The sequence below is a fragment of the Neodiprion pinetum genome, chromosome 7 (genome assembly GCF_021155775.2).
Source record: "Neodiprion pinetum isolate iyNeoPine1 chromosome 7, iyNeoPine1.2, whole genome shotgun sequence".
In the NCBI taxonomy this organism is placed as follows: Eukaryota; Metazoa; Arthropoda; class Insecta; order Hymenoptera; family Diprionidae; genus Neodiprion; species Neodiprion pinetum.
In genome coordinates this window covers 2,263,119-2,287,924 of record NC_060238.1, presented here as the reverse complement: position 1 = coordinate 2,287,924, position 24,806 = coordinate 2,263,119, and the positions used below count along the sequence as shown (strand labels likewise).

The 24,806-nt window shown below is 47.4% G+C and overlaps 1 protein-coding gene and 1 long non-coding RNA gene across 2 annotated transcripts in view; one reads left to right on the top strand and one right to left on the bottom strand.

Annotated features, from left to right (window-relative positions):
• The window catches only part of LOC124223029 (uncharacterized), a 291,603-nt gene that overhangs the window by 130,972 nt on the left and 135,825 nt on the right, over positions 1–24,806 (top strand). Inside the window, exons 5-6 of the mRNA XM_046634639.2 lie at positions 5,878–5,972; positions 21,462–21,547. The gene's annotated coding sequence lies outside the window, so the exon portion shown is untranslated. The remainder of the gene's footprint in view (positions 1–5,877; positions 5,973–21,461; positions 21,548–24,806) is intronic.
• The window catches only part of LOC124223031 (uncharacterized), a 66,701-nt gene that overhangs the window by 2,384 nt on the left and 39,511 nt on the right, over positions 1–24,806 (bottom strand). The gene's annotated exons all lie outside the window — the stretch shown is intronic.

Genomic DNA, 24,806 nt, shown 5'->3' with positions numbered 1-24,806 from the left:
AGGGAGCGGCCTATGCGTCATGGGTCCGTCGAAGTTACCAACCAGATAAGTTGAACAGTCCAGCTCTTTCCTCGTCTCGAGTTCAGAGACTGTAACGATGATCAGGATCATCCGGATCCCCGAAGCAGAGTTCATTAAAACGAATTGCGCGCTTAGAGCTGCAAACGTGGATGTCGAGTTCGCTTTGCAGCGTTTACATCTTACGAGCGAGTATCTTGGAATTAATTGCTGGGAGAGTTGGAGGGACCGGCTGGTTTTCTGGTTAACGTCGTTTCTAATTAGGTAATTGGGTCGACGTTACACGAGCCTCCAACGTCAGAACGATCGTCAGTGTAGGTACGCGTGAAAAAACCTCACCCGGCGTAAAGGTTATGTGAAGATCGCACGAATTCCAGCCCCGGTCGCAGGCACGGCTGATACCGGAACTTGGAACTCACGCGATCGGTTATGACCATGGGGGGAGGGTTGCCGTTCATGCAGGTAACGCCGAGATGGACGCCACGGAGCAATTACGAGCCCGTCGTGTACGCGGTGCAAGCGCACATGTCGACCCCCGCCTGCTGCCGACGCACCCCACATGGCGTTCCATCGGCATTTTATCCGCTTGTACCCCCCGTAGGTGTCATGTGGTCGATGCGTCGTTCGCAGGGGGTGCAGGTATGGGAACCGGCGCGGGGGCATCAGTCCATGTCCTCCACGATCACGTGGAATCGCCGTTCCTGCTACCCTCCACCCTCCACCCTCAACGATCAACAGCTGATTGTTAGCCGCGCGGCAACAATTACGCACAGTGGATGTTGGTTAGGACGCGGTGCGTCGAGGACAGGTAGGTGGGTAGGTAGAGGTACCGATGAAACTACCACACTCTGAAATGCAACCGCAGTACCTATAGCACCACAGATGCAGACACACGCATTACTACCGACGCACAACCCCGATATGCAACAAGTTGACCGGTGTCAATTGATGCGTTATTAATTGGCGGTTAATCGCGTTAATGTACTGACCGAGCTGCCGACCGACCGACCGGGGAATCCCGCTCTATCAACTACTCTGTTTTATTATTATGTGCCGCATTCAAATCATTTTAATTCATTGGCACTGTGCCAAATGCGTCTAGTCGCCCAGCTCACACCCACGCGTAGGCTCGGCTCGTTGTATGGATAATATGGGTTATTTACGAGCTGTTCAACGATGTTTTATAATTCGAATTTCCAAGGTGTGATTTCAACGTTTATGCGGAATGCAGATAATTGCAGAATCACTAGAGTTAGGTGTTACGTTACAACGTTGGAAAACAATACGAGAGACCAAAACAAAAATGATGCAATTTTCTACAAGTAATACAGCTTATGCAGTAATAAACTTGAAACTAAAAACTAAATCTAGGACTACTGAAGTCTAAGTTTTCGTTCGAGTTGATCGGGGCTTCCTTTGCCGATTGTGTCTGTAAATACATTTCTGGAAAATTTATTCTCATGACTTCTCGGTCTGTGGGAAAAGACGTCTGTATAATACCGACGACCTGACGCCGTTCGAAGGGTGCAAAAAAAAAAAAAAAATCATCGGAGACTAATTTCATCTCTTTCTATTTCTCGCTAGAGCCACTGCTAAGAAACTCGGTTAGTTCAACGGTCCTTGCCCTCAAAGGCGTAGGGTGAGAAAATGATCGGTTCAAAGTTGCCCTGCGAGTTCGAGATGAAACGAAGCGACGTGAACTCCTCTTTGATCGCGTTTCATCCGCACTGTCAAAACATCGGAGAGAGAAAGACAGAGAGAGAGATCGGTGCCGAGGATTTCAACGCTCTTTTGATGGAAATTTTGAGCCCAAGGATCCTCAGCGTTCGACACCCTTGGCTGCGAGTCGCGAGGGGGCCCCTCGAGTCGTCTTGTTCAGGTGGTTCCTCGGCCGGGTAACTGAGGGGCTTAAAGGGCCAGGTAGAGCTCGGCCCCTCGGCTTTAAGATCCTCAACAGTCGACCCGGTAGCCGAAGAAGCGAACGGCCGGTTTTCTTGAGGAGCGCGTGCCAGCTGCCTTGACGATGTGAGCGAGGCGTAACGGACGCCGATGGCTTCTTAAGGTCGAACCCATTGAATTTAAACGGCAGCGCGTCTTGAAAGGAAGGGGGACGGTTGACGGGCCCAACGTCTTAAAGCCCAAAGGCGGTTACCTATCCGAGCACCACGAGGAGGAATCGTCGCGGCGTTTCGCCCCCCTTGGCATCAGGCGTTTCCTCCTTGGCAGGCGGTTGGGCGTCGGGCATACCGGCAGCATATTGGCATCATCGGTGTTACGCCGTTGGATTACGAGACGGGATATTATCCTTGGTTGGGTATCGTGGCCGCGAGCCAGAGCGAAATCCTAGTCAGATTATTACATCCCCGAGACCTGGACGATGGTAGTGGAGAAATCGCGTCCTCTAATTGCGTTCAATTGCCAAGGTTCACCCTGACTGCACGTCTATGCGGCTTATTGCGGGCGACGTCGCGACTTCCAGAAGACGTTTTCATCGAGCTTCGGGCACTGCCGCTTCCTGATGTGCGGCTACGCCGGGCGGCAGATGTGGGTACGTGCAGCAGGAGGTCCAGTGGTCGTCCGATCATTGAAGCCAATCAGGCAGTGATTGACCGTAATGGACTTGCGTCTTGTCCCCTATCCCAGGGGCGCTCAGCTACGGGACAGGAGAGCCGGGTCGCCGTGGCTCTGATGCCGGCCGCGAACGCCTTGGATTGGGCACCCGGCAATCGCCTCGCGCAAGTGACTAGGACACAGGATGAAGGCTGTGCCGGAGAGTGAGTGAGTGAGTGAGTGGCCGGTGGTATGATAATGAGGAAGGTGACTTCCGATGACGACCCGTCTGATCTGGCGACGCACATGCGCGCCTATATATACCTAACGCTAAAACGAACGTAGACAGAGACGACGATCGTTCGCCGAAGAGCGTTCTCTTCTCTCTTACCAATTCCTTCTCCTCCTCTTCCGACGACGACGACGACGATTTTCGGTACAGGATTCTATGTCCCAGAGGTCGAAAGGTCGAAGCTATTAAAAGCAATCGACAACGACGACGACGACGACGACGGTGACAGAGTCGAGAAATTGGAAGATTGGATTTTAATGCCGCGAGATGGGGGAGCCATTCTCGCAAAACCAGCCTGCTGGAGTCAAGCGCAGGTGAAATGCTCCTCTGGTACCATTACGATGCTATGATCGGATGATTGTGGCTTCGACGTACTCGGAATATCGCGCTGTTGGGGCGGTAATAGCTTGCCTAAATGTGTTTGTGACTGTGTGTGTGTGTGTGTGTGTGTGTGTTAGCGCGCCCTAAACAAGCTGTTTAGACGACTTTAAGTTAACCCGAATTGACTCAATTGGATTAACCGCGCCCGGCGACACTTGGGAACAAACGTTTCACTCCGCATTGACGTGGATTAAACGCAAACGCGGCGATTCCGCGTCACCGAAAACCGCTCTCGGCGTGGTATACGTACCTACTATATATAAACCGAGATGATGCTTCTCATGCAAATTATCACTATATACATATACTATTATGTGTATAAACGCGTCAAGTTTGTTTTGTCAACTCTGATGCTGATCTCGTTTCTCGTGCTTTTTTTTTTTACCGTCCTCCTTTTTTCACGCGAATTGAGCTGGTTAACCGAATTGACTTGCTTAAGCAACGCTTCCGGAAATGAAACCAGCCTCTGTACTCGCGGCTCGCCCGATGCGCAAAATTAGTAATCAAGAACCACGATCATTCTCGTGTGGATATAATTATTATTCGAGAAAAGCCACTGTTACACATTACACTCCGTGAGAAGATAACAATTAAGTATTCTCTCCGGAAATGACCTCTCCAAGGTATCTTTACGTCGAAAAATAAGCCATCATCAGCTGGACCGTGATGCGTATACGCTTCGAGATTAACCCTTTTAGTCATGCAATTCGGTTTTGTTTTTTTTCCACGAAAGTGCAATTATACGTCTCCTATTTATTTTGCAACATTTCTCAGCTAACGAATTACGTTCACGAAAATACGTTCTTTTTTTCCCGCATGTGTTTATTTATAACAATATCAAACAGTCATAGATTCGCAAAAAATTCTGATCCTTCCAAAGTTCAACTACGTTTTTATCCGATAATGCAAGAAAACCCAGATATATACATGGAGTATAAAAAAAAAAAAAAAGAAAAAATCAAAAGTCCTACTATAGCGGCTTCTGTGTCCGAAAGGGTTAATTACAAATTCCTGGGACACTCGACAGTCGCAACTTTGTTCCGACGACCGCGTCGACCTTCACAGAAATTTTCGCGGAACTGTGAAAGTGTGCCAATCGAATCTTCACCGCGGCGCAGGGTAAAAACGAAAGAGAAGCAGTAAAAACTGTTCCGTTACTGGGATAAGTGTAATCGGGGGGCTGGATCACTAGAGTCGGGTCGACGGTTTCCCTCATTCCTTCAATCAACGTCAGTCGGGGAGGCCGGTGTCTAGTGTTTGCGCGATGCAAATACTCGTCGAGGCGGATGGGAGGCGCAGGATCGGAATCGGGACCGAAGTACCGAGAGGGTCCGATCGCATCCTGGGCCGACGACGACGTTCGGATCGGGCGCGTCGCGTACATTCGTCGCAATGATCCGGAGATCGGGTGGAAACAACCCGCGGGACTCGCGAGGCCTCAACAAGTGTTCCGGCGGTGTCGCCCGGCATCGGCGCAACCTTGGAACGAGAGGCGGGCCGGGGGGCCGAGAGGGACGACGAGTAACTCAAGACGTGCCTAAGTGAACCTTCCGGCCGCAGCGTGATGATAGCCCTGAGAACTAACCCGACCCCCGGATACGCGTTCCGAGCCCGTGGCCTGGGCGTCGAGCATCGGCGGCCTCTACTGGGTGTCGCAACCTCGTCGTCACCCCGAATGCGGTTTTCTCGGGCTAAGTTCGCGCCCGGCGTCCCTCGGCGTTGTTCCGTAATCACCACTTCCGGGTAATCTTAGGAGCCGGTCGATTCGGCCCCGATTAAGCGGATATATCGGGGCATCGCCGCGGGGGCGATCATTGTCCGTAAATCCAAGGCGAGTTGGTTCGCCGATGCTGATCGTTGGTAATAACATGTTTGTACTGTGACAGGCAAAGTGCCGCGCGAAGACAAATGGCATCTGTCTCTGTGACTAACCACCCCCGATCCCCTCTCACGTACCGCCCTTAAATATCCTTTCGGGCGTTTTAAGTGACGCCTTCTCGCCTCTCCGTCACCCCCGAGCTACCCCCAAAAAGCCACGGCTTGTATCCGTCCGTCCACCCGGATACTCGGGATTCTCGATTTAAGGTGTCTCGAATGGATTGATAGATGGATGGATTGATGCCGTCGTTGTAGGTAGGCACTAACGACCTTGGAATACCTTTCTGTAAATTTAAATTACAAAGTTACTGCGATTAAAAGAAAATTAGGAACCTCGCCGGGTGTAACAAATACACTGACGTTAATGTCAATAACGAGCGACGCAGTATTATAGAAAATTGATGTCGCGTGTATACACCTCGACTTTTTTTTTTTTTTTTTTTCACTTCTTCTTCCTTCCTTTTTTCATTCCAAACGAATCGGGGAGTCACACTCGAAAACCCAACCAAGTATCGACTCCTCCACCAGCTTGGTGGTAACCTCCTCGTGTTTACAATCCATTATTGAATCGAATTCTCGGTAGGCATACGCGTTATGGTCTCGGTGATTAAGTTTCTCGAAAATGATACTTCGGGACAAAAATTGATACAATTATACTCGTGCAATCATGTATCGTACGCTGATGTTACGACAGCGACGACCGTCAATCGACTGGTTAAAATCGTTTCATACTCAACAAGTTTATAATTTCGTTTCAGATCTGACTGGAAGGAGTTGACGAGAAGTAAAAATTAGCCTCAAGTTGCTGTGCGGTCGAGTTAACTTGGTGTCGTTCCGAGTGTTCTACGAAATGGTAAGTCGAATACAGAGAAAATGTTCCTCGACTCGTTACTTTCATCGTTATTAATCAAGGCAGCTGATAATTACTCAAATTAGACTTACATGCGATAATCGTTGTCTGTAATCCCCTCTAATTGACGAAAAATCATTCATCAAGCCGGAATGGAATCGGGTGAAGATAATTCCTACCGATGACACCCAACACCGGATATAATCAACGATGGTAAAGACATTATAATTCGAGTATGGTTATACACGGAACTCTACTGCGGAACAATCGCGGTCCTCCCAGGAGACGAGGTCCACTGACCACTACTCGGGGCCACTCGTTCTCTTAGGGTTGTAAAAGTTTTGTCGAAGGCTGGAAGCGACCGATTCCCCGTCTCGATACTCTCGGACAACACTTTCCGCCGTTCGAGCTGCCGCCCCCTCGCGCGTTTCGAAGTCGTCCAGGTGTGTCTCCTTCCGTGGCCATTGTCAACGCACTGTACATATTCCGGATCTGAGATTTTTTTCCGCTGATGCTTGCGCCTTTTTTCTCTCTCTCCCATTTTTTTTTTTTTTTTGTCTTTTTTGTCTCTCTTCTTTATCCCCGGCACGAGTGCGTCGAACTTATTATACACGTCGCCCACCTACTACCGTGTAATAGCTGTACGCCAGCCATTCGAGCGTTCTTACTACACACGAAAAGAATGAATCGTATCACGAGATCCGCGTTTGTGTATGATAATTGTAATAGTGCGGGAGTCAACCGGAAGCTTCGGGTAAGCGACTCGCGCAGGGGAAACCGGAACTTTTTTTTAACACCTCTGCTTCCTTTCTCTTCTCTCTCTCTCTCTCTCTCTCTCTCTCTCTCTCTCTCTCTCTCTCTCTGTCACTCTTTCACTCTTCTCAAGGGAATTTTAATTCTCGTCTTGAACTCGCGCCCCAGATTCACCGCAAAATCTCGAGCACGCTTGCACCGGAAGTCCACGATTACGCAACGCCCTCTCCCCTTCTCCCCCTTGGTGCCAAGTCACTCTTGTTCGGGAATTCGGGTAGTCGGTATCAGCGATAACCGCTCAACAAGTTTACTTTGATTTTATTTTTGTACTTGTTTTTTTTTTTTTTTGTTTTCAACAAAACTTGCAGAAAATGTGGAAGTGTAGTGTAGCAACGTCGAGGGTAATAAAAGCTACCGTAATGTTCTTTGGCAAGCGGTGAAATAACGTGGGGAAGTGCCAGTAGAGTAGGAAACAAATATGTGAGAAGTTGATCATTTCGTTTCATAGACGCAAGAAGTAGATTTTACTGCCTCGTTTTACAGCCAGTAATATCGACTCTCAGGTACACCGACCTCAATAAATATATCCAAATAAGACATTAAAGACTTGACAAATATGGATAGAGAAAATGGTATAAAAAAATAAAATAAAAAATATCGTTGCACAGTTTTGATGGCTCCAACGATGCGGCGATTTTTTTTCTTGCGATTCGTGTGCACCGTGCGAGTTGCGCCAAGTTTTCATCGTAAACAATGGAAAATGCATACACACGGGGTGGGTTGAAATTGTTGCAGAAGCCTTCGCGTCTCTGATGAATATTTCATAACCTACTCCGCAGTTCTTCGCCAGTCATTCTCCCCGGCCGATACGCTCGCCGGTTGAAGATTCTAAACGATTGTAAAGTCGGGCAGCACCGTCGCCGTCGTCGGACGTGGGATTATCGTTTATGGCTCGTCCACGTCGTTGTTCGTATAATTGATCCCCGCTTCAGGAGATATCGAAGGGTTCCCAGCAATCGCCAAGACGGCAACGAGGCTCGGTGTGATTACATGTAATATCGAATCCACCAAGGGTGGATGAGTTTTTCATGTGACAATTTTAAAATCGATGACACTCTCCCTGCTTTCCATCGTCATCCCCTTTGCGGCTCGCGGCGTAATTTACTGGTCGATGAAATTGTGTGCAAGATTCAGAACCCTTTCTTTCTCCTCTCCCTCTCTCCCTCTCTCCCGATTCCCTTATACCGAGCTCCCCTTGGAAGGGGGAATCGAATGAAAGGCACCGCGAATTTTAACAATCAGTGATCGTGACGATGACGTCCGTCCACTACGAGGTACGCCGATATTAACCGGAACTCGGGACTCGCCTTTCATTTCGGCTTCCGAGTCCGCGCTCTGCCCACTCGAGCACAACCCCTGGCGGACTGTCACATCCTGGAGAGGAGCTCCCAGGAACGGGAGCAGGGCTTGAGTGAGTCCCGTTGTGCCGCATGCCGATACTCCGGGATACACTCGGATATACGCGCGTGATTTTAACAAAACAACGGACGTCCGGAACCAACTATAAACGAGCTCGTTGTCAGCCGACGCCGATGCCGATGCCTGTGGAGCACAGTCGCACAGGTATCGCTAGTCCCCCTTCTCGATCGTTCTCTCATGCGTCGCCTCTTCGACACGGTGAGAAGTACAACTCTTACATTATGTTCGTTCGATTCCGGATGCGGAAATACCTGTTCGGATTCTATTTCGGCAGTGGGAAGACGGGGATTATCGTTTTGTTACTTTCTCAGGATAAGTCTATAAGATAGATACGTGGTAGGATGACATCGAACTTACTTGAACAATTCTAAACGTACGTGAATTGGAAAGGATTTTATTCAACTTTGTTAACACCTGAAAATTCTAACACAGACTAAATAAAATCTGTACGCATATACCCTAGGATCGTTCATTTTTTAAATTTTAGTTTTCTTTTTTTTTTCTTTAGGTACCACTCGAAAACTTTGTGACTGATACTGAAAAAAAAAATTGTCGTGAAACCTGGAAGAAGTAGAAAAATATTTTGAGATCGCTACCAATTATTGTATTATTTTTTAAATTATTCTTATGTGTAAACCTTACAGGCTTATAGTATCGTGGTCCGATTAATTATTGTTAATAAAAATCAGTACTGAATCAGTACAGTAGTTTTATCTTTCGGATAAAAGACGAGAACAGCCAACTGCGGCATTCGTTAGGAGCCGTTTGCTGTTGATTGGTAAACGATTAATTGGACTGCGAGACAAAAAAATAAACTAATATATATACAAGTTTGTAAGGTGTAGACATAAAAATGGATGAAAAATATTACAATAATCGGTGTCGGCCTGTAAATATTTTCCTACCTCCTACAGGCTTAACAACGATTTTTTTTTCAGTGCTTGTCACAAAGTTTTTGATCGGCACCTAGAAAAAAAAGGTAAGAAATGAATCACCCTAATACTGAATAACGTCCCAAATTGAATGACCGACTCTGATTTCTCAAATTTATCTCGTATTTCATCAGCGAAGATTTCAGCGTGCTACAACGTAGTTCAAGACTTGTGAAATTTCATGTTTCACTTCGTAAGGTATCGGGAAAATTTTACGTCTCGAAAGGTTTCAATACGAGATGCTATGATTACATCGAACTTCGCAAGGCTTCGGGGATTCTTAACGATTCGAAAGGACTTAAAAAGGAACTTTCATTTGATCTCGATAGAGCGTAAAATTTTCGCACAGAATTAAAAAAAAAAACTCATCCCACATTATTTTTCGATTACAAAAATTTGCGAGATCGCAAGAAGCATTTTTGATTCGTGGAACATTTGATGAGTAATAAAATAGCGAAACTTGAACGCATCGCGTGTCAGAAAACGGGGTGTTTCTTCTCCCTCTGTGTACTTTTGTCAGGGCACAGTAGAGAGCCGACGAGGAAAGGAAGAGGGTTCAGAGTCAGCTCGGTACTGTTTACCGGGGATCCGGGGGTAGTTTTCACGCCATCGTTACCTATTGTCCAAATCGCGCCATCCAAGACACGAAAGGCGAGTGGAAGAAGAATAGACACCCGCGCAGTGTCTCATCTCTTCTCCGGAGATAAGTAACAGAGTCGTGAAAATGCCTAGCTTTCACGCTCGCGTCTCTTGTCGCGTATTTGAATAAGTAGCACTCCGGTGTGTCGAGCAATAGTCCAGGTCTTGACGGCATCGCGGCGTGAAGAAGAGTTCTTTTCATACTACCCCGGGGCGAAGCCCGTTGATCATCGCGCGGAACCTCGTCCAACGATTCGTAATTCGTGCTCGCCGGTGCCCTTTAATCCATCGCCACTCGACTTTTAGTGCGATCAATTTTTCGGCTCTCTTTCCGAGGAGGGAATAAAGAGAGAGAGAGAGAGAGAGAGAGATAGAGAGAGGAGAAAAAGGGAGCGCGACTTGGCGCCTTGTTAAATCCACCTCGCGGATTTGGAGAAGAAGTAATCGATGCCTACCGCGGCCTTGGGAGCCGAGGGGTCTTCGCGAAAACCACTTTGGCTCACCGAGCCTCGACGTTTTCTGGTCTTTCTGGTCTCCTCGGCGTCTACCTCCTTCTTCAGCACGGGAGACGTCGTCTCGATTTACATACTCTAACAACGCGAGGCGAGTCTGACTCTCCTCCCCTCTCCTCTCCTCTCCTCTCCAACGGCGTGCTCCCTCCTCTATGTACGCATCTTGTGCCAAAGTGGTGTAAGAATAAGGTTATGCCGTGTTTCCACCCGCCTGCCAGGCCAAGGGAGAACGGCTCAGGTCGGCGACGGGACGGGCGAAAGGGGTAAACCACGGGGACGGACCCGGCTTCTCCGACGCCAAGGAGAGCGTCCTTCCCTCTTTCTCGCTCTACCGCCCCACCGGATGACGTTCTCCCGTAACCACTCTCGCATCCAACGACTACCCACTTCAGTCAACCCGCCCCGAGAACGCGCAAGGAATCATTGAGTGTCACCGGTGTATCCACCTTGCGGACGGTTCTCAACCCTTCCGAATTTTTTTTCTTACTCTCCGCTTTTTTCGTTCACTCGTTTCACTCAGCTTCTCTTCTCGTACGTATCTTACACTCTGGTAGAAAACTTTTTCGACATGTCGTTCTCGCTAGCGGAGAACCAAAGGAGCAGAGAAGAAGGAAGCGGGAATCCTGAAGACCTCTTCTCTTCACCCACCGCCCACCTTTTTTTTTTTTTTTCTTCCTTTCTCCTTCTCTAATCTTCATCTCCTTACTCTTTCGTTTCCAACCCTTTTCACACGTTCGGCCAAACCTCTCAGATTTCTCATCTCTTTCCTGAAAGGGACGCAAATCGATTTTCACTTCGAGGTTCACGCTTTCTTCTCAATGGAGTTTTTTTCGCTCTACCTACATCTCGTTAAGGAGAACACCTCGACGCGGTGGTAACACTCGCCGTTCCCTAACCTGAAAAACGGATCATTTTAAAGGAAATCACGAAGACACTTTCCTCTTCGTCATCTTCTTCCGATTATATCTCCGTTCACCGTCTTCAACAGGCGTCGCAATTATCTGTAAAAATACCGAATCCCTTAGCTTCTCCTCTCGTTCTGATATATCTTCAACGCTCGTCTCCTCGTGACCATCATCATCGTCGTCGTCGTGGTCGTCGTTATCGTTTGACTAAATCGAAGATCCGAAGGTGGCGGTGAATCGCGAAGCGCGCTCCGGGCAGTATTGAACGGATCGTGCGAGGGTGGATGTTTTTCGGAGCAGACGTAGGTACCCTGCGCAAAAATCTCTTCCTTTCCTCCGGTAACCCCTGGTCGGATTGCTTGAGCGACTCGAGTGGGGGCGAGGGTGCGTGTGCATTGTACGGGACCCATCTTATATGCACCACCATAAGCGGAGACGAGAAACACCCCATATCCCGGTCCTGCACCTTAGCAGCGGAGGACCGAGGACTCTTTGTTCTTCGGGGGGCATTTCGCCCCTCCTGAGCCTGCGTCTGCACGCAGGCAGGCACACCGAGAGAGCTGAAATAGAGCGTTGCGACTTTCGCCCCCTATCTTACGTAGCCCGTCAAAGACGCTGCGCTGCGCGTTCGTCATCGTCAAGGGGTTGTAAAATGAAACCGAGCTTGCTCGCGAATTTTTCACCAGCGAAGAAAAACTAGAGGAAGAAGATGAGGAAGAGACGAGCGGCTGGCGATTTTCATCCTCGTTTCCATCCGGTATCTCTTCTCCGAGAGACAAGGATGAGCTGATCTTTGTTCGAGATCCCCGGGGTGGAAAATAGATGAGAAAAATCGTCGGCATAGACCGACGACGACGTCGCAACTGGTCGAAGTAGAAAACGGGAAAATCAGCTGAGACAGAGACGGAACGTCCCGTTTCGCTAGACGCGCTCTTCCAAAGGCAAGACGGGAGGAGGAGGAGGAGGAGGAGAGCCTGCGGATTCCTGGAGTTGCAGTCTCGGATGAGGCTGCGGGGTGCAGGGCGTACAGTCGAGGAGACCAGGAAGCGGGGCGAGGGGATTGTTAATACGTCTCCAGTGCCGTCCTGGAGATTACGGTCGTCTCGTCGCGTGTCCCGCGGGGTCGCGGCAATATCTTGCATGCGACGGTAACTGCAGCAGCAGCAGCAGCAGCAGCCGAAAGAGTCGGGAGAAGGAGGAGAGGAGTAGAAGAGGATAAAAGAGGAGGGGAGAAGAGAGCAGGAAAAAAAAAGAAAAGAAAATTGTCGGAATGAAAACTGCATCCCACGTAGAAGAAACCACCGCGTTGGTTGGTTTCGTTCGCGATTCGAACCTACCGCGACCGGCGAACCCCTTCGGGTCTTAAGAAATCAATTAAACAGAGAGAAAGAATCGACCCTGAGCGACGGGGAGGGATAGAGAGGGTGGGAGGGAGGGAGGGACGACGACGCTGCGTATGAAGTGGATGAAGTGGATGAAGTGGCGAGAGGGCGGGAGGCGGAAGACGCAAAGACGGAAGCCGCAGTAATCAGGGATCCCTCCGCGTCTCCCTGACTCCCTCCCTCCCTCTCTTCGGGCAGCCTCCCTTTCTTTCGCGGGGGAGCAAACGAGAGAGAGAGAGAGAGAGAGAGAGAGAGAGAGAGAGAGAGAGGGAGAGGCTCTACACCGGATCACGAAGAATATACACGAAACGTGGACGCGGTGAAATCAAGGTCGAGGGTGCGGGAGGAACGCGCAACGTTCCGCCCCATTTTCCACCCCCGAAGATCTTGCCGAAGACCGGTGAGATCCGTTCCTTGTTCGGATCCTGGATCTCTTCGGCGTTTCGGAGAACGCGCGAAAGGGGGATTAAGGGGAACCAGTCGAACACGCCGGGGCGAAAGTAAGGGGTTGCTGCCTACTGGCCCCGAACCTCAAGCAACCCCCGTGGTGTGAGGAGCATTGGAATCAATATCATTGCAACGTGCGGTGGCCCTCCTCATCGCGGTAGGTGGCACTCCTGGGGTTCCTTCGACTGCGTCGTCTCTCCGCTCTTTCTCGTTCTCCGTCTCTTTCTCCCAACATTGACTTCGCCACCCTCACATCTCTTTCTTTCTCTCTCTCTCTCTCTCTCTCTCTCTCTCTCTCTCTCTCTCTCTCTCTCTCTCTCTCTCTCTCTCTCTCTCTCTCTCTCTCTCTCTCTCTCTCTCTCTCTCTCTCTCTCTCCATCTCCTTGTTCGTCGAGGCTCGAGGCCGGAGGGATGGAATGGAATGGAATGGGCGAGGGAGTCCCGATCACCGAATCAGAACCCGTTACCACTTTATTAAGATATTTAAACCCACCGCGTCAGGCTTTCTCCACACGGATGAATGTTACCGCGGAATCGTCGGGGTGGGTAAATTATCGTTACGACGTTATATAACTCTCGGCTCGTTAAGAACCGCGGTGTTACACGCGTCAAGGCCCAGAGGATATTTTTATGAAGAATTTTCCTTCCCTCAAGCCTGCCTTTCTTCCTTCATCCCTTCTCTATCCGTGCTTTCTTTACTCCGCATCTCCGATGGATACGCGTGCTGTACGGATCATCATCTTCATTCCGTAGACGCGTTGAAGATCCCAATTTTTCTTCCACTTGACTATTGCCTTATCAAGATTAACGTGCCAACGTACAATTTATAGTTATAATTAACTGTTGTCTTCTTTCTTTCTTCATCATAGCTGATAGATTTGGTTCTAGTTCTACAAAATGACAATCAGTTTCCGTTTTCTTGTTTTTTTTTATTTTCACTCGCATTTGTCGCCACATAGTGTCACTGGTTCTAGATTTTCTTCTTACTTTTGCAATAGTTTGATGCTGCTGCGAAAATGAGGTTACGTTGAGACCTGACGCGGAATCGATCTAAAGTTGCCATTATCAAAAAATTGATCAATGGTGGCTATAAACTAATTGATAATCAGTCGCTTGTACCAAATCTCCTTGTAATTAATTCCAACCCGGTGTATATCGATTCATTTTCTTGAATACAAAGTGTAGAGCAAACTGGTTATAAATATTCCCTGATGGTTCACTTTGAGTACCTTATACTGTCCAACCGCTAGATCAACGCTCGTGACCGAAGGATAAGAGGATCGAGAATTGAGAATAATCGAGGCAACGGAACGGGAAAATAAGAGGAACGGTGGTAATTACGGTAACAAAGATGTTCGGAAGAGGGGGTGAGACGACGAAGGTGCGGAGGGTGAGGGAGGGAGGGGGGGGGGGGGGGAGGGGGGGGGACAGTGGATGGGATAATAAAATTCAAATAAAGAAACAAACAAGCGCTGTCGGACGTCCCGCTGATCCCTCGTCCTCGGCGTCGCCGCAACCCTTATCCACCCTCCCCCTCCCCGCCCCCCACACCGAATCATCCCCCTGATTCTCGCAGCCCTCCCTCGTTCGAACGGCGTTCTCTGAGAGAGTAAGAAGCGGGTACAGACCTTGAAAAAAGCTCCGCTTATTCGACGCACGGCGGGAAATTCGAATCGGATTGAATAGAGGGATGGAAATAAGAGCGCGTTCCGGGGTTGATTTCGAGGCGCTTACTACGTAGTCACGTGTGAGGTCAGGTTGGGCTTGAAGGCTTATCAAAGCGTTGCATGTGTTCCGTTCGGTTAACACGCACGTCGTGTTTTACCCGGTTTCGTATCTTCCCGAGAAGGCTCGGAGCGCTAGCGGCCTCAGACCAATTTAAACTTTGTCCCTACCCCCACTTCCGACGGGGTCAGAGGCGCATTAAGATTTTTTTCAAGTGTTTAACACACGGTTTCGGGAGGGGGTGGGGGGGCTTCTCGAAAAATCGATCGGCTGCACCCCTCCCCCCGTCCTACCTCTACAAGCCCGGCGAACACATCACACCTACAATGTAGGTACGTACTGCGAATTTCGGCTTGTAGGTTTCTGTCTGTATTGGCGCACAGCCGATAAATGCAAATCTAACAAAACCAATTAGGCACGCGTTTCGACTTGTACTTACCGCCCGCGTCCACTCTTTCTCTCTCTCTCTCTCTCTCTCTCTCTCTCTCTCTCTCTCTCTCTCTCTCTCTCAGTCTCGATACTCTACCCTGCTCTCGAATTCGCTTCACCCTACTCTCTGCGGCTGCCTGGCCCCCTTTCAACCCCCCTATTGACGACCAGGCTCGAGGTTACGAGGACGCGAAAAATCTCCCTTCTTCATCCTCCGGTGAAGAAAAAAATATGCCGGATGAAAAATTTGCACGAATATATAAGGGTATTCGGTAAATTCACCCCTAGTCAATAACGACAAATCTCATCAACTTCGATCGGTTTTAAAACAAAATAAACGATCATTTGTAAATCACTCTTAATTATTTCTATACCGGGATGAAACATGTGAGAAAATGATCGACACAAAATAGCAAACCAAAATCAAGAACGACGTGCGATGAAGAATTAATGAGGGTAGTTTGAAGGGGATGAAAAATGACATAGTTTTTCATTTCCGATTACCGTTCCTGCTTCGCGTTTTTCCCATCTCGCGAATTCCCTTCGCGAAAACAAGCACTGAAAATACAGGAGGGAAGGGATCGAAACGAGCCGGTTTCAACCTAACCTAACCCAACTTGGCGAGCCCCAATCGCGGGAGTCGGAGCGACGAAGGTATAGGAAGGGTGCATTCTATGCGGGAGAATCATCGAAAAGCCTTCTTCCTCATCCTCCGCCTCCGCCTCCTCTTCCTCTTCCTCTTCCTCTTCCTCCGGGCGCGGCTTTCGTTTCAACAGCATTTCAGGGGGAGAGACGGACAGAGTTGGGCTGGCCAGTCCGTGCATCAGTCATTGAAAGGCGCGCCGGCATTGCTGCAGCGGCGGCAGTAAAAAGGGGGCAAAATCATTGAATGCCGATGACTCCCTCTCGGTGCTCGGATAATCGGAGAGAGGGTCATCGAATGACCGGTCGACCCCGGGCTTTCATGATTCCCTCTATTTTGCGCGCTTTCTTTCTTTTTTTTTTTTTTTTCTCTCCGTTTTTGCTTCCTGCATTGGAAATTAGCCAGCTGGCTAACAACCGAACGTGGCCGCGGCTCGCCTCGAGTGGACGCGTTGAAAAAGAAATGAAAATAAAAAGAAAATTTTTAAATTCCTCAGTCATCGTCGCTTTCTAGGTACAGCATCAAGATGGGAACTACGGGCAAAGGGGACTCTATTCAACGATCTCTGTACTTTTGGTCATGGATATATAACGTCACGTGGTAACGGTGCATCGTAGGGTGGCACTGAAGTTTATATATATCCTATCTATGGTGTCTATATCTGTATAGTGCATACCGTTTCCGTGATGGAGTGATAGACGTATATGCAGCTTGTTTGACCAAGAAAAATGCAAGATTCTCCCCAGTCACGAAATGCTAAATTGCAGTTGGAACTTCGACCCGGGCCGAGCCGGTTCAACCACTAAATACCCGGCAGGCAGACCCTGTCTTCGAACGTCTGCGCAACACCCTCGATTCTTAACACATTTTCACCTGCGGTAAAAGTAGAAGGATAAGAAAAAGTACCCCTTAAGGTGAGTGTACCGGTTATTGGACCCTGTCAAAGTTGTCAACCTTTTTTTTTATTGTTTCTTTTTGATCCTCAGTTATAAAATTACCAAAATACATAAATTTTTAGTCTATAACCTTTTACCAATTGGTTTTAGTTATCGAGAAATTCACAAAAAGGGTCAATAATCGGTACACTTATCTTAATAATACCTATTTCAGATTCAAAGATCAAAATTTGAGATTCTCCAGATTAAAATTTTTTATCCATTCACGGGATTGTTTATGAGATACAAGCAAACGTGTCTTCGCTCATTTTACACGTGTTCTTGCGGAGGAATGAAAGAGAATTAAAGTTATCAATTAAATTTCGATTAGCTGCGTAACGCCGTTTCAACTTCCTTAAGAACATGTTCGGTTCATCGGTGTTTCTCCTTATTCTAAGTCTCCTCGTCGTCTCGCTAACCATGTAAAAAGTAATCAACAGTTTCTGAGTCGTATAAACGGGCGTAAGCGTAGGTAGGGAGAGACACGAAGCGCCGTTTCCCGTTAATGACGCGAGTTCGCGGGTATTTTTTCCACTTTTTCCGGGACGCGCCCCGCGGTCCTTAGCTCCTGGTGACTCGCGCCTGCAACAAAACGTCGAGCGGTTCCGAGGCGTCGCTTCGTCGTCGTCGTCATCCTACCGGTTTATCCTAAACGGATGCGCGTGTACGATATAGAATTTCTTCCGTCATTAAGAAAGCGGCACATGCCGGTCGGGGCCGCGAGACACACGCACACCCCTGCATCTGTTATCTGTTCTAAACAAATCTCGGGGAAGTTTTGACCCCCGGTTTAACCGGAGCCCGATTCACGCCCAGGACCAAACATCCCCCGGCGTATCTCGCGCCAACCTCCAACCCCCCTCCTCGTGTCTATTCAAGGAAAATGGTTAAACTACGGGTCGTCGAGTCGTAGTTGAGCCGCATTCCTCGCCGCCATCCACACGGGCACCTGTGCGCTTCGTACTTCACTTTACTCGTCGCCTTATACTCACTTACCTATCCCTCATCTTTCTCTTTCTCTTTCACCGCCAAGCGCGACGGTTTGCTCGCTGCAAACTCTGAAAATTATCTATGGAAAGGTGACGACCTCGCGACTTTAACGACGTTTCAAGAATCGGGTTACACCCCCGATACGACGTTGTGAAGGAGGGGGGGGGGGGGGGGGGGGGATTCAGCTTTGACGGTTTAAAATAATACCTATTTTTAGGAGTTGGTTTTCTTTTTTTTTTCTACAGAAAATCAAAACACTTGGAACGATTTCAATTCGAGGACTTTATTATTTGTAGTTAGGACGACATTGTAGAATTTTTTTTTTTACTTGTAATTAATAACAAAATGGTGACATGGCGCACATATTCGGTCAATAATTATTCGTCCGTGTTGAAATTTTGATACAGTCTGAAAGAGTTGTTTATCGATTCGAGCTAGTGACTAGATTTTTTGAATATCAAGCCCAACATTTTTTTATAAAAATTATGTCAACCATTTCTTGGTCGAAAAATGAAATATTTCAGTCATAGACGTATAAATTTGAAAATCAATTTTTTTTTATTCAACACTTGAACTACAAACTCGAATTCGAAAAGTTTTGTTAACTCGAAAAAATTTTTATATCAGTTACAAGTTGGACGGTGATATCAGGAGTAGTTAGCTTATTAAATTCAATGAAACAATGCTAAACTTTTTTTGAAACTATAAATTACAAAGCTCTGAAATTCGTTAAAAAAAAAACTCCTGAAAATAGGCACGATTTGAAACCTTCCAAGCTTCCCCCCCCCCCCCCCCCCCCCCCCTCTCGATCTCGTTCTCCCGTTTTGAAACCCTTCCATCCCGCTCATCGTGACGTCGTTCCATTACCTCGACGACGGTCAGTTTCTACCCCGCGTTGACCCGCCGCCGCCTTCGTTACAAGTTTGAACCAAGTTCCAAGAGGCCCTTCCAAGTTTCCAAACACAGCCCATTCACCTGGTATTATATACCTGTCGCGTAGGACTTTGTCGCTAGTCTCCAGTGCAGACGATTTTCAAAGATTGCACGAACAAATTGGAGATTACAACAGACGTTGAAGACGTTGGCTTTCGAACCTTTCGTACGGGTGTTTTAATTTCCATTAGTAAACACGTGGATAAAACCGTCCATCGCAAAACGTTCCGACGAGTTGGAAAAGTTACGCGGGACTTTCGATTTATTTCGGAAGATCGCATTGTCTCCGCATCGCGGCAGACTTTCAAGGGGTCGTTAACCCTCGAACAGCGCCGACAATTCAGCGTCTGCTTTTTCACTGCCGGAAGCGTATCAGCACAGAGTTGCAGCATCCCTCTCCCTCTCCCTCACGCGGGAGCAGATACCGGCTGATCACCGTTGCTCCGGTGCAACGGTTATTCAAAAACTGCATCCTTGCAGGAAGATTTCCGTCATGGGTTTGTCAATTCCGTCCGTCGTGATAAAGTCGTGAACTTCGAGAACTGGAAGCGGAATCGCGATGATAAAAGTCGCACGACGATCTTTCCGGCGGGGCTTCGCTCGACGGTGAAAAAAAAAAAAGTTGAACCGACCGGGGTGGATTGACGGGATGATTAGTGGTCCGAATGACTGCAGTGGGTGCACATCAAGTCTCGGAATGATTAAAACCGGGATCCGGGTAGCGTCCCGGGAGTTTGGCGTGCGTTCGATCCGTCCACCCCAGGACCACGGGGGTAGTTTTTTGAGCGTCATCGATTGGCGGGCTGGACGCTGATGATATATACATACATGCACGCACACAAACCCGCGCATATACATATATAACGCGGGGTCATGAAGCGTCGTCTAGCTGCTGCTGCTGCTGCCGCGCGTGTTGCACCTCGGGCAATTTTTTGTCTGGCCAGTCAGTGGTCGGTGAGTCCCAGGGATCAGTGAGCGGGAGGCGGAAGGGGATGTCGGGGGGGGGGAGGAAGGGGGCGCAGGCATCGATCAGACTCGGCCGGACCGCGCAATGATTTTTACCCCCTTCCTTCCCGCCTTCCTTCCTTCTTCCCGCCGCGTCGCTCGACTACCCCGAGCCCGTATCGTGCATCATGGACACACGCACGAAGCGATTCGCAACACACACTCTCTTACCCTGCCACTGCACTCCCACCCTCCCTCTCCCTCTCTCTCGCTCTGTCTCTCTCTCTCACTTCCTCCGCCCGAGAGAGAGTCGGGTCCAGCCGGCAGCCGTTGGTCCTCTCGGACATCTCTTTCCTCGATCGAGAACTGCACAAGCTGGCCACGCCCACTTCCACCCCCGCCCTACAATCCACCACCCCTCGCGACCCCGCGGATTCGCAGACGCGAAAACCGGACCGAGCGACGAACCTGCAACGACCATTCGGACGCTGGCTGCCTCTACCTACTGGTCCTTTTTTTTTTTTTTTCTTTTTTTTTGCCTTCAACTTTTTTCTAGGTTTTTTTTTTTTTTTCTCTCCATTTCGTTTTCCTTGTTTTCCGAAGAGGGGGAAGAGCTTCCGCGTTTTTTTTTTCTTCTTTTCGCCTTTTATCATCGTCCAACCTTTCGTTTCGTCTCGTTTCGTCTCGTCTCGACTCGTCTCGTTTCACGTGAATCCTGGTACACTCGGCGAGTATCCTGATTTGCGGAATTCCTCCGATATCTCTCTGCTCTATATTATATGGCAAGTTTCTACGCGTGGCAAGATCTACGGGTTGTGGGTGTCGCGAGGTGAAGCGGTTAAACGACCAGACGAAACGACAAACCCAAGACGGATGCGATTGTATCGTTTGCCAAATATTTGAAGTAAAAAAAAAAAAAACCAAAGAACAACTTGCTTACACGATAAATCAACATCGTCGTACTTGAAACAATTCGAACATTCAGTCCATCCCCCTTTTTCTGCAAGGATATCTCAGAATCAAAAAGAAAACAATATATTCTGTTAAACAACTTCCAGTAAAATTAAAAATAAATAGATTGCAGATTTAGGTCATAATTGGTTATTCTCAAGAAAGAGTTGACGGATATTTCAAAGTTTTTTTGTATATCTTTTTATTTGGAAAAAGCACGTCGAGAATGGATCACTGACGTCATGTTCCCTCCAGCTTTACGCGTTTTTTTTTTTATATATCTTTATTTAATTTTTTCTTTGTTGCTTATTTTTCATCTTGTATTCTTTTGAAAAGGGACGACGCCGACTTACTTTGATCGCGTTTTTCGGCCACGCGTATCCACTGCTGGAACGTCGAGGCGTTGAGAAACGAGGACGGTATACATACACATGTATCCGCGTTCCCTTCTCCTTCAAGGAACGAAACAATAAAATCAACCCCGTATCTTTTTCCCCGTCTTTGTCGCTTTGCTTTTGACGATTTATTTCTCGCTGTCTTGAAACAATTATTATATGTACGATATCGTTTCTGGGATCAATGTCATTTTGTAAAGAATAAAAAAAAAAAAAAAAAATGAAAGAAATCAAATAAACGGAGTGTTCGTCAATACGTGTATTTACAACAATAGTAAACTACGTTTCCTCCGTCGTTTACTATTGTATAAATATACATATTGACCAACACTCAACGAACTTTTCATTTATTACTCTCATCAACCTGGTCGCGAATCTAGACTAAAAGAAAAAAATTAAATACGCACAAATGGATGGGAAATTGTTTTGCAGTCATTTATTGCAAGCTACAAATCACACAGCAGTTTAATGTCCGATTTTCTCTCTTTTGTTATCAGGTTCTTCCGGCTTACAAGACGTTATTCATCTTCTTCGATCATTGTCGACTTATCGCTGCATACACAGCCAGGATATCAACAAAACGGTGAGTGAACCATGCGCTAATAATTCAATAAACAAAGGACATAAACAAAGAACCGAGTTAACGAGTCGTGTTAATTTTTTTTTTTATTAATAATCAACAAACGCTTGTTAGATTTCTCCTTTTCCTCAATTTTTTCACAGCGATCAGTGTCACACAACCGCCGTCTAACAATAAGGTTATGTAACACCGAGTCCATTTTTCTTTTTTGTTCACCCCATTCACCGCCTAGCCACGGTTAATTTTCTGGCGTCTTTCCCCCGGCAGACGAGCCAGCTCGCGTTATATACGACGAGGGGATTAATTACGGTTAAATTTGGCAAAGTCATCACTGGTCGATTTGAGACGCGACGGCCACGCAGGGCAGCTGGGCTTTTACAATCGCGACGTCTTCGACCGGTTTTCGCCTCTTTACGATCCACTCGATAGTCCGTGACTGACGATTATTCCAAGCACGCGTGCCGCCTGGCTCTCGTTCTTCCTCTTCCGGGTCGGGGTGAAAAGACGAAGAAAAGTTTCATTTTTGACAGGGTGGAAAATTCAACCTGCACTCCGACTCGGCTCCTCTCACAGCGGGAGATAATAGCAGTTAGCTATTAATTCCAAAAAAAGGTATACAAGTCCTGTTAGAATTTTTGTAATTTCAACGATTTCCAACTGCCGTGCTGCAGTGCCTTTTCGTGCAATAAAAACTTCGAGCAAATCGTATTTCCTGTTAGATTACGCACGGTAATTCATCAGCACCGTCTTCCGCGAGCTCGAATGAAACAATGCACTGTGAAAAAAACCCAGGAGAAAGAGAAACGAATCAACATTCCGCATTCCAACCTTATCGTACTCCACGAAAATGACTAATGACTAATGAACCTAATCTATTTCTTATTGCAACTCGATCTCGATGAAGGAAAAAAGTGAGGAGGAAGTTTCGATATCGTTCTCTCGCTGTTCTTGTTTTATCAGCAGATGCCAGCACCGGATTTATCTCATAATATAACATTTCAACGATTCGAGATCGTGAAGGAACAGTTTACTTCCATTTGCATTTCTAGCAAAGTCCCGCATCACTGGTCTCATTTTACTAATTCCCGTTTCTCCTACGGTTTATCAGAAAAAAGGCTTTCATCGTATTCGTAAAAGGTGATGGCACCTTTTTTGTCTTTTCCAAATTATCGTACTCAACGATGCGAAATTGACGATTATCTTTAACAAAAAAAAAAATTAATCATTTGACGTTTCTATCAAACTTTTCAAAGTGTCCGAGATCCTTGAAGCAGCTTTCGAGCTTTTAATCTTTCGATTCGAATCATTGATATCTTCCCGAACAATTTAAATTCCTTATTTTTCTCTGAAGAAAAAGCTTGAACGAAGTCCAGTCACGGCTTTTGAAAAGGAACCTGATTAAAACGTTTTCGAAATCGTACTGTTCGGAGATCGCGAAAGGCTCGGGGTCCAGGACCCGTTGCAGATGGGTGGCGGTCAGATTTATCTCCCCGCACGTACACGTGCAGGCGTGATTGAGATTCGAGTCGGCCGTGTGCATGTTTGGCGTTCTGCGTCCACGCATCGGGATAACGTGCAGTGCGCCACGCGAGCGGCGGCGGGGGAATTCCCGAGCGAGAGAGAGAGAGAGAGAGAGAGAGAGAGAGAGAGAGAGAGAGAGAGAGAGAGAGAGAGAGAGAGAGAGAGAGAGAGAGAGAGAGAGAGAGAGAGAGAGAGAAAGGCGGGAGGGAGAAAGGGAGGGAAATCGAGTCAAAAAAGGAATTAAAAAAGAGGAGCGGTAGATGAACCGTGGAGAGGGAGAGAGAGGGAGACGAGATGCAGAGGCCACCGACTAGCACCAGCCATCCTCTTTCTCTCTCTCTCTCTCGCTCTCGAGAAGAGGAGAGGAGAGGAGAGACCGAACGGCCGGGCTGCCGGCGCAGCATCAGTGCGAATGTGTGGAGAGAAGGACGGAGCGGGCTGACCAAAAAATGAAAAAAACAAGGACAGACGGACGTTTCAATTCATTGATCGCCCGGCAGCTTGGACCGTCCGCTAGGATGAAAAACGAAGGACTTGACCTGCTGGAAAAATGACGCTCGGTCGGAGCGAAATTCGTAATTATTAATAATAAAATACCAAGCGCGAGTGCGGATAACTTAATGTTGAAGTGCAGGAACGTGAAAATTCGGATCTATTTTTAGTTTTTTTTTTTTTTTTTTTTACACCGCATTTGGCACTAAAAACTTCGAACCAATTTATAGAACGATTTTTGGATTTCAATCCACGGTTGAAAATGAATTTGAAATTCGGTTCTTGTCACATTTTTATTCCAACTAAGTAAGGTGAGTGAACCAGTTATTGACCCTGTCCAAATTATTGACCTTTTTTCGTTGTATCTCTTTGATTCTTGGGTCTAAAATTCCCGAAAAATTTATTTGTCGTCGCTAACCTTCCAGCTATTGGTTTTAGTTATCGAAAAATTCATAATTTGTGCCGTAAATTTATAATTTTGAAAGAAACTGAACGCAAATAAGAGAAAGAAAGAGAAGATAGAAAAATCAGGATAAAAAAAAAAAAGATTGAAGGCAGATGTGTAAATTTTTCCTATCACACACAACGTATCGCATATCTATACATGTACGTGTGTGTCTGGTTTCATGGCGTTTTAACCCCATGAAGTATCGTCATCGGCATTGAAGTAACCCTGGATTGCGGTTCTCGGAAAGATCTTGAGAGTTTGAATTTTCCCGATTTCTTTGCATCCCCGGGTGTGTGAAAGAAGAAATTGAAAATTTTGCTCCACTCGAATGGACCTGGTTGCCTTTCTCCCCCTTTTTCTATTCTCTCTTTGCTAGCTCGGCCTTCTTCTCTCTTTTCCCGCATCTCTTAGTTTCCGTATTCGGGTTATATTACCGGCTGCATAAGAAGGTGCGGCTCGCGCGTGAATCGAAACATCTGTATTTTCGAAAAACCCTTTTTCATCGGTATAACACGAGGGACAGATGCGCCAATCCGAAATTGCAAGGGTTTCACCGATCTCTATGGACGCGCCTCGGCTTTCAATATTCAAAATAACCCCCTTCCACTTCACGGATAAACTTTGCTATTCAATCCAAATTCTCCAGGTACGCCTTGGCGCCGTGTGTCTCCAAGTTTCGGAGACACGCTGCATCTGTTCGTAGGTACAAAATTTTAATCGACGATAGTAACGAAATTCCCGATAATCGTTGCAATAATTATTCCCGTCGCGTCCATTCTTCAACAATATTTCGTCAAAAGA